The sequence below is a fragment of the Lissotriton vulgaris genome, chromosome 1_1 (genome assembly GCF_964263255.1).
Source record: "Lissotriton vulgaris chromosome 1_1, aLisVul1.2, whole genome shotgun sequence".
Lineage (NCBI taxonomy): Eukaryota > Metazoa > Chordata > Amphibia > Caudata > Salamandridae > Lissotriton > Lissotriton vulgaris.
The window spans coordinates 27,589,684-27,599,106 of NC_141685.1; the positions used below are offsets into that span (position 1 = coordinate 27,589,684).

General features: G+C 48.0%; 1 long non-coding RNA gene across 1 annotated transcript; it reads left to right on the forward strand.

Moving 5' to 3' along the window:
- The first annotated feature begins 8,058 nt into the window (after positions 1-8,058).
- On the forward strand, positions 8,059-8,798 carry LOC147737033 (uncharacterized). The gene is made up of 5 exons (XR_015309284.1): positions 8,059-8,140; positions 8,235-8,259; positions 8,344-8,370; positions 8,479-8,540; positions 8,630-8,798. It is a non-coding gene; the product is annotated as an uncharacterized LOC147737033 (long non-coding RNA).
- Positions 8,799-9,423: the final 625 nt, after the last annotated feature.

A 9,423-nucleotide genomic window follows, 5' to 3' on the forward strand; every position in this document is an offset into this window, starting at 1 on the left:
GGATGGCCAATCGAAGAACACCCAGCAACCAGCGTCCCCTGGCCCAAGCTCCTCTCCTAAGCGCTCAGATGACGAGGCTCCCGTCACCAAAGCTTTCATGACTGACCTCTTCAAGTCCATCAAAGAAGACATCTCAGACCTCCGAGCGCAACTGACGTCTGATCTTCGGGAGGTGCGGAGGGACGTAGACGCTGTGAGAGAGAGGGTAGCCACGTTAGAGGATCACGATCTCAGCATGGCGAACGACGTCCACCAGCTGCAGCAGGACGTGCTGAGGCTCACTGAACAGAACCTGGACCTGCAATCCCATGCGGAAGACTTAGAGAACCGCTCTCGGAGGAATAACATTCGCATACGAGCAGTGCCGTGGGATGGCGAAGCGGGTGATCTACGTGGCTACGTGCAGGACCTCTTCCTTCAGATTCTGGGCGACGAGGATGTGCGTGAGATCCGGATGGACCGGGTCCACAGAGTAGGTCTGCCGAGGAGGGGAGGAGGACCGCCCCCGGACATCCTAGTGTGTGTCCACGATTTTCAACTCAAGGAGAAAATCCTTAGGAAGGCACAAGACGCTCCTACTTTGCAGTTCCGTGAACACCGTCCGCAGCTCTATCAGGACTTGGCGGCAACGACTCTTGAGAAGCAGCAGGAGTTCCGGCCAGTGACGGCGTTTCTGCGAAACCATAACATTCCCTACTCTTGGGGCCATCCATTCCGCATAGTTTTCCGTTGGCAGAATAAACTGGCGCAGATACGTTCGCTGCAGGTGGCAAAGGAACTACTGGGCATCGAGGATGAATCTCCAACTTCAAGGGCAGGCAGCCCATCCCCAAGACGGCGACATCGATCCTCGTCTTGGCACAGAGTGGGGTCAGCATCGGGTCGCGGGCGGCCCGATCGAGCAACCAGCTTACAGGAGAGGGGGGATGCAGTTGCCTCCGTTGGTTCGGCAACGCTGACGTCTTCACAGCAGAGCTCCGGGGCGACCTGACTTGAAGGCTGCGGGCCTGAGAGTATCGGAGGGGCCCGCCTTCTCTGGTTCTGTGGGTATGCAGGTACTTTGTGAGAAGACACCCGGACCGAGGCCCTGGGAGACTCACCTGAGGTCTTCCACCCCCCTCCCAGTGACTTCACGGTGCGCTGCACTGTTCTGGGACTCTTCGCTGAGACTGTTAAGTATCTCTGTTTGTTTTTAAATTGGGGTTTGGTTTGGGGGGTGGGTCACAGGGACTGTTGGGGGGGCCTTGTTGGGAAGGGGTCGGGTGGAGCGGGGGGTGGTGGCGCCTGGTGTGACTGTATGATGTGCCTTTTTCTCTCTGTGGCTATATTCCTGGGGCTCTTGAATGGTGAGCCTGCCCAGGAGCTTATCGACTGGATGGATGTTGTTTCTGCTCTTGAGTTGTTGGCCTCTGACAGGATTACAAGGTTCTGTGGGGACACAGTGGTGGGGGGACTGATGGACCAAGCAACAGGGTTTCTTTGGGGGGTGGTGGGGCACGGAGGTATTGGCAGTGATTAGCCGGGGGTGGGTGTTGGAATCTCCTTATGCCGCATAGTATTGGGACATGGAATGTCAAAGGTCTTAACTCCCCGCAGAAGCGCCAAAAGATTTGGAAATATCTTATTGATCATCACCTGGATATTGTGGGACTCCAGGAGACCCACCTAGCGCGTAAGGATGAGCTCCGGCTGCGCCACAGGCACTTCCAGCTAATCTATAGGGCCTCTGCCTCCACCAAACATAGAGGTGTAGCGCTTCTCTTCCGAGCATCTCTACACTTTCAGCCTTTGGGGATTAGCTGTGACAAGTAAGGGAGGTGGCTTATGGTCAAGGGAGTGCTCGGCGGAGTGTCATGTACATTTGTGGTGGTGTATGTTCCCAACTCGGGGCAGAATACCTTTCTCCAGGACCTGTTGGACAAGGCAGGGGACTTTGCTGAGGGCCTTGTGGTGCTAATGGGTGATTTTAATATGGTTTAGGATGGGGATATAGACAGCTCGTGGGCGCAGAGGGCGGGAGCAGGTGTATTTTCCACGGAGACTCAGGGACTGATTGGTGACCTTGGTTTGGTTGATTGCTGTAGATTCCTGCATCCCCAATCGCGCGACTACACGTTCTTCTCCCATGTCCATCACTCCTACTAGCGAGCCAGGCACTTCGAGGGGATATCCGAACTTCTAGTGTTTTTCCCCTGTCTGTCTCGGATCACAGCTTACTGGTACTGGGGCTGCGCTGGCCGTCCGGGGGGGATGGCGTGAAGACTTGGTATTTTCCGCCGGCGCTTGTCAGGGATGACACTTCCTGTAAGGAACTATGCAAGGCTATAGGGGAGTTTCGAACTCTCAATCCGGCCTCGGATACCTCCCTCTTTAACACCTGGGATGCGTGTAAGGCCTCCATAAGGGGCACGTGCCTTCATCTTAACGCCAACCTCAATCAGTTGCGGCGGAAGGAACTGGAAACGGAGCTGGCTACATTGGAGCAGACCCACAAAGCTAATCCATCTAGGCTTACTCTGAGACCATTGACTGCGGTGAGGGGTAAGTTGAAGGCACACTACGCTAACCGTGCGGAGCTTACTCTGCTACGGCTTCAACGCACCTCCTACTCTCAGGGAAATAAGATAGGTAGACATCTGGAGCACCAATTGCGTGATAATCGGGAAAGGGAATATGTGGGTGGCATCCTGGACCCCTCCGGAACGCTTCACCACAGTGATGCTGATAAGGCACGCCTCTTTGGCCGGTTCTATGAGGCACTGTACAGGGGTGACTCCCTTGACCGAGCAGCCCAGGATCGCTTTTTGGCTGACCTCCCCATCCCAAGGGTATCGAAAGAGTGGAACGAGCTCCTAGCGGCCCCTATTTCTAGAGACGAGGTGCTGGAGGCCATCAGGGATCTTAAGCTTCCCAAAGCTCCTGGACCGGATGGCTACATGGCTCTATTCTACAAGTCTTTTGCTACGGAGCTCTGCGAGTTTTTGGTACCCCTCTTTAACGAAATGGCGACCACGGGGAGGACCACGTGCTCCATGGCCGAGGCCAGGATCTCGGTGATCCCTAAGCCAGGGAAGGACCCGTCCCACTGATCGTCCTACCGCCCGATAGCGCTCCTCAACATAGATGCCAAGTTGTATTCCGCAATAGTTGCTCGTAGACTTCGGGATCTGATGCCGGCCATCATCCACCCGGATCAATCAGGGTTTATCAAGGGGCGTCAAACACACGATAACCTGAGGAGGGTGATTCACCTCATTGAGAAGGCTACGAGGTTTCGCCTCCTGGCGGTGCTGGTGGGGTTAGATGCGGAGAAGGCCTTCGATCGGGTGGACTGGACCTTTATGTTTCGCACCTTGGAGGCCTTTGGTTTCTCGCGCCAATTCATTACCATGATCCACGCGAATTATAGCAACCCTTGCTCCAGGGTGATGGTAAATGGACATCGCTTTGCCAGTTTTGCTCACACCAGGGGTACGAGACAGGGCTGCCCTCTCTCGCCGCTGCTCTTTGCCTTAAGCATTGAGCCTCTGGCCATCGTGCTGCGAGAACAGGAGCAGATAAAGAGACTCCCTTTTTCGGGGGAACAACATAAGATCTCCCTTTTTGCAGACGATGTGCTCCTCTCAGTTGGGGACCCGGCACACTCTCTGCCGCACATACAATCTCTGCTGTCTGAATATGAAGACGTAGCTGGCTTCAAAGTCAATTTTGATAAATCTTATATCCTGAACTTGATGCTCCCGCCAGCCGAGGTCGAGCGCCTGCGGTCACTTACGCCGTTGGCATGGGCGACGGCCTCTCTGCTCTATCTAGGGGTTCGCCTGACACCTTCTGTAGGCTCCCTATTCGCAGCGAACTTTCCGCCTATGCTACAGGCTATATGAAGGGAACTAGACAAGTGGAAGCCTCAATACATTACTTGATGGTCCTCCTTCGGAAAGTTCTGTACCTTTTCCAAGCCCTCCCCATACCAATGGAGGTGGATTTCTTCCGACGGCTGAAGACCCTCCTCCTGAAGCTCATCTGGCAGGGTGGGCGGGCACGCCTCTCCTATGCGACTCTGAGGCGCCCGAGAGAGGAGGGAGGAGTGGGCCTCCCGGACCTGCACCTGTACTATAAGGCCGCGCAGCTGAGGGTTTTGGTGGAGTGGTCGCAGCAAGAGTCTGAAAAACACTGACTGCATATGGACAGGAGTGTGGCTGGGAGGTCGATTTGGGATCTGGCATGGAAACCAAAGCCAGATAGACCTAAGAATGCATACATCAGCACCCCCACAAGCACAGTCCTAAAAGTTTGGGACACAGTAACAGGGGACGAACGATGGACGTCGGTCCCCTCCCCCTTCACTCCTTTACACTTTAATCCGGCTTTCCCACCGGCTCTGCAGGAGGGACCTTTTCGGCCTTGGAGAGAGGGCGGCTGTAGGGCCCTTACGCATCTCTTTCATGGCACGGAGCCCCTCACCTTCGCTATTTGCATGTGGTATTACGGCCTGCCACCCGCGGAACACTTCCGGTATGCCCAGCTGATCCATTGGGCAACCTCACCCAGGCTAAGAGAAGCTGCTACGAGACCATCTTCGCAGTTCGAACCCTTTTTTACTGCGGACTGCCACAATGAAGGGAACGATCTCCTTTTTATATAAACTTCTGCTTGACACTGTGGTCTCTCCTCGTCCATGCTATATGGACCATTGGGAAAGTCAGCTGGGTAGGGACATAGCGGAGACTGAATGGAAGGGTCTCTGGCGAGACATTAAGACCCACAATCACTCGGCGGACCTGAGAGACGCCCATTTCAAAACCATGTTTGATTGGTACCTCTACCCCTCAAAACTTCATCGCATATTTCCGGCAACTTCGGATCGCTGCTGGAGGGGCTGTGGCTTATTGGGTGACTTTGGCCACATCTGGTGGGACTGTCCAGTCATTAGACCTTTTTGGACCGAAATTCTATCTCATATCAAAGACATGTTGGGGTATCCGATTCCAAATTCACTGTCCTTTGTGGTCTTGGGTCTCCGAGACCCGCTTTTGGAACACCAGACGAAAGCAGATAAACAAATTATGTGGCTGTGCTTAGGAGCAGCTAAATTAACGCTAGCTGCGGCCTGGAAGAAACCAACAGCCCCGGCAATATCATTATGGCACGCAAAGTTATGGAGACTGATGAGCATGGAGAGAATGGCGGACATCTTCCTGGGCAACTTTAAGAACTTTATGTTCCGCTGGGGACCCTTAGTTAGATTTTTGTCGAAAGGTCTACCATCTGCTGTCTGTCCATCAGCCCTGAGAGCACTTCACCTTTTCCAAGTCTAATTGCACGAATGATGAGTACGTAGTGAGGAATGTGACTGTGTGTTGGCGCCACCACCTGTGGAAGGGAGGGAGGGGAGCAAAGTTGGGGGGCTTTTGTTTTTTTTGTTGCGGCACTGCAGCACTGAGGAAGGACTTTACCCGCTCGGGTATCTCCTGTGACATTTCATATACCAGCTTTACCCCTCCTCAGGATAATTTCGGCAGAGCCATTGAGTGACGCCTACTGATTGGAGCTCTCCCAGCCCCGTCATCACGGACTCCGCTTAATATGACTCGCTGATGCATGAGGCTTCTAAAGGTTGTCCTTGATGCTCCTACAAGGCTCATGTTTGTACTGCTGTAATAATGCCGCCTGTTTTTCTTTCTGTCTGTCTTACTTTTGTTCCTTTTTGCAAATATAATAAAACCTACTTTTACAAAAAAAAAAGATCTTCAAACACTGGATTAGAAAAAAAACAGAAATAACAACATGACCAATATGGAGCTGAACATCATAAAGAACTTGGCTAACAATAAGGATCTGATAATACAGCCTGCAGATAAGGGCGGAGCCCTGGTAGTTATGGACTCATATTTTTATGAACACAAAGTCAATGAACATGTGGCAGATACGGATACTTACTTATTGTTACCGTCAGATCCCACTGCTAAGCTACAAAAAATGCTTGATGGTATATTACAGTCAGCCAAGGAGAATGAATGGATTGATGACCACACACAAGCATACTTAACTACCAAATATCCGAGGTGCCCGAAACTTTACATGATTCCGAAGGTCCATAAACACCTGACCAACCCACCATTCAGACCCATCGTCTCAGGGTGTGGGTCAATTTTTGACCCCCTCGGTCGATACTTGGATTATTTCTTACAAAGGTTCGTCCAACAATGAGGTTCCTATATAAGGGACACACCTGATTTTCTGAACAAGCTTCAATGGACTCAACAAGGATTTCAGCATCATTGGATTTTGTGCACCATAGATGTGGTGGCTCTATATACGTCGATACCACATGAAGCAGGTCTTGAATCAACAGAATGGGCACTATTAAAGATGGGAGATTTACAAACGAACAAAGTTTTTTTGCTACAACTTCCTAAATTCAGCCTCTACAATAGCTACTTCCAATGGAATGATAAACACTACGCTCAACTGACTGGAACATCGATGGGCTTTGCAGGGGCACCTGCTATGCAAATACTTTTATGGCCCAATTCGAGGCACAAAATTTAATGAATTCTGAACACTGGCATCATGTGAAAATGTATTGTCGATTTATAGATGACATTTTTCTGATCTGGGATTTCACACCTGAATCACTGGAGCAACTAATCAGGTCAATGAATCAGATAGATTCGAGACTACAATTCACTCACAAAATAGACAGACATAACATAGATTTTTTGGATGTGAGGATCATCAAAACAGCGAGTGGATTTGTCACAGAATTATACTCTAAGCCTACAGATCGCAATAACGCTTTAAGTTACACCAGCTTCCATCCTAAGAGTCTAGTCAAAAATCTTCCAGTCTCACAATTTATAAGGATAAAACGCATTTGTTCGGATCCTCCAACATGCCATACCACAATCAGAAAACAGGCACAAAAATACAAAGAAAGAGGATACCCAACTTTGGAATTGGAAGAGCACATAGAAAAGGTCATGAAAATGGACAGATTGGAATTACTCAAAGCAAGAAGTAAAACATCAAAAGAAAGGATACGACTCAATCAAGAGAAATCAAGAGAATTGTCAACACAAGGTGGGAGTTGTTCTCATCAGAATCTGATTTCAAATATGTATTTAAGGCACTTCCTTACATGCCTACACAAGAGGACCAAATCTAAGGGAGAGACTAAAGCGGACTTTAATATCACCATTAGCCTTCCATTGGAGAGAAGCGAATCACACTATTTCCCAACTACGTTTTCTTATAATAGAACAAGTACCAATCAGGCCAGGCATTGATAACCACCAAAAACTGTTACAACGGGAACTATATTGGATCAAGTACCTCAATACGATGTCCCCCATGGGACTTAATGACAAATATGATTTATCATGTTATTTGTAATACACATGAGGAAGAAGGAATAATCAGAGCAGTAGCTAGTTTATAACAACATGATCATTAGCAGAGCCAACTAAGAATCAGTCGGGGAGAAACTTAGATACCGGTATTAGGTAGGATTATATATCTCACAATTCATATAGCAGTTAATACAAGGATCGATATCTGAACAGCTATTGATATTACATGATGTTCTGATGTAATTATATTTGTATATTTGTATGGTTCATTCACCTAATATTGTGAACATCTCACTAACGCACACCACATTGCACAGAATATCTGATACATAGCGGCACAATCATTTCAAAATCCTAGCAGTATAGCTATGCAGTGGCGTTAGTGGACAATAGCATGAGTAGTTCAGCACCAGGAAACGCTGGTCGTGAACATCCATTAGGCTTTCTAAGCAGCATAGATTGGCACGTTTTTAATCATTGTTGTATCAGGCGTGGCTTAGTTTTCAAAAGAACTGGTTTACTTTTATGACTTCGATGTACCATGCGAAGGAGCAGGAAGTAACATGGGACCGTAAATGTGTTTTCACAAACAATTTATCACACTAAGATGGCGCCCGAAGCAGTGAAGCTTGTCATGAGAAGTATTGATGGCTATAGTCCTATGTTGATTTCATATCACCTCATCGGGTTTAACAACACACGTATTGAGAGCGGCGTATGGCAGAGATTGGCAGCGGTTCACACTGAGTAGCAGTTTCTCTTTACACGAGTAACTTTGGCATATACAGGTACAGAAAGCGTCGTGTTTTTCGATATAGCTGGGATAAAAACGTTCCGTGGGAGACTAAGATAATGATATCAATCTCTCTGGTGTATTTTCAGATGAGATTCAGTGCAAGAGTACGAGGTACGTACACAATTTAGCTGTTTTCCGGCGGCACTATAGCAGTGAAGGTGATGATAACTAAGCTTTTGCAATTTGTTTTTACAGTGGTTTAATCTCAGGAATCATAAACAGGTATGTTTCATTTAAGTGTATCTGGTAGCAAGCAGTTATTGAGAGAAGTGATTGTTTATCTGAGCACGGATTAGTTACAAAAGAGTTCCTATTATTATTTTTTGACAGAAAAATAGCGGTTACTGTGACATTGACGTGGTTAGAACATTTGGAGAGGTTGTTTTATTCAGGTATGAATTAACCATAAAACACATCAATATAGCACCCATGGGCAATAGTACACGAACACTTACAGTATGAAACTTTATTTTTTTTACAGATTGTACCCTGATGAAGGTACCTGTATGGTGCCGAAATGCATTGGGCTCAGCAAAAAAGCTTTATGGTCCCATTATAATGTAACGCTGTAATGATGAACTGAGAAATAATATTGCATTATTAACGCAATTGTTGCAAATATATATTGTTTGAATATGAAAAGCATTATGGAAAAATGATATGTTGGATTAAAAATAATCAATAACAACAGTAAAGTGTGTTGATTAGGTTGTATAATTCATTAAGCGTGGAAAAGGTGCGGAGCACCAAGTGTACAGTGCGTGATTAGATGGGCCAGCACACCCATCATAACTGATTATCTAGATCTCAGACAGTCCCTATGGGCATCGCATACAGGGATGTGTGGCATGTCGACTCTTCAGTTTTGTCTGCACCAAGACACACAGCTGCAGTGGCAGTATGTATGTATGTATGTATGTATGTATGTATGTATGTATGTATGTATGTATGTGCTTGGTGAGGGGTCCCTTAGGATGGCACCATTTGTGCTGCAGCCTTTAGAGACCCTCTTTAACAACAAGGCCCTTGGTACCAGAGGTATCTTTTACTAGGAACTTATTTGTGATCTAATGGGGTGACAACCGTGGAAATGACTGGTACACTTAAGGGAAGGAGATCGGGCTCAGGGGACCTGGTTGGCAGGGACCCTGTGCACTTACAGTAAATACTATATCATTTTCCGGGTAAAAAATGAAGGTTAACCATGTCCAAGACAGGCCCTTTCCTACATTGAGGCATATTTTCTAGGACAGCGAAAACTCTACAGCAGGTCTT